The sequence below is a fragment of the Anabrus simplex genome, chromosome 2, assembly GCF_040414725.1.
Source record: "Anabrus simplex isolate iqAnaSimp1 chromosome 2, ASM4041472v1, whole genome shotgun sequence".
Classification (NCBI taxonomy): domain Eukaryota; kingdom Metazoa; phylum Arthropoda; class Insecta; order Orthoptera; family Tettigoniidae; genus Anabrus; species Anabrus simplex.
Window position 1 is genome coordinate 562329741 of NC_090266.1, and position 614 is coordinate 562330354.

A 614-nucleotide genomic window follows, 5' to 3' on the forward strand; every position below is an offset into this window, starting at 1 on the left:
CGGTCCGCGTGTCCGCGTCTCCTACGATGCAGACGTTCGGCATTGGGTACCTACCTCCCTCGCTCAGTGGAGGGGACCCGTCGCGGCTTCGGCCCGGCGGGAAGGTTTTAAATTAACGCAACGCCCATGCCCGAAACACTTCTTAGCTCTGTGACGAGAAACCCATGAAAATGATTGCTTCTCCTCCACTCACCGTGGAGAGAACGATCGAAAAATGTAAAAAACAACCCTGAACGGTGGATCACTCGACTCGTGGCTCGATGAAGAACGCAGCAAATTGCTCGTCGACATGTGAACTGCAGGATACATGAACATCGACATTTCGAACGCACATTGCGGTCCATGGATTCCGTTCCCGGACCACGCCTGGCTGAGGGTCGGTTGCTAAAACTGAATATCTCAAAACCTTTAAAGTTTACAGACGTAAAAATTGGTATTTAGAATCCCCTTTAATAATAAAGAAACACGTATTTTTTTGTTTACGTAAAATCCCAATAGGAGGGGTGAAAAGGGTAAAAAAGGGGTTGAATGAATTAAATGAGGATACTTATTTCTCGGAAACAGAATATATTACAGACCTGAAAATTGGTATTTGGGATCTCCTTTGAAAATAA

General features: G+C 45.6%; 1 non-coding gene across 1 annotated transcript; it reads left to right on the forward strand.

Annotated features, from left to right (window-relative positions):
- Positions 1–225: 225 nt before the first annotated feature.
- On the forward strand, positions 226–380 carry LOC136865020 (5.8S ribosomal RNA). Its single transcript, XR_010859419.1, has one exon. It is a non-coding gene; the product is annotated as a 5.8S ribosomal RNA (ribosomal RNA).
- The last annotated feature ends 234 nt before the right edge of the window (positions 381–614 follow it).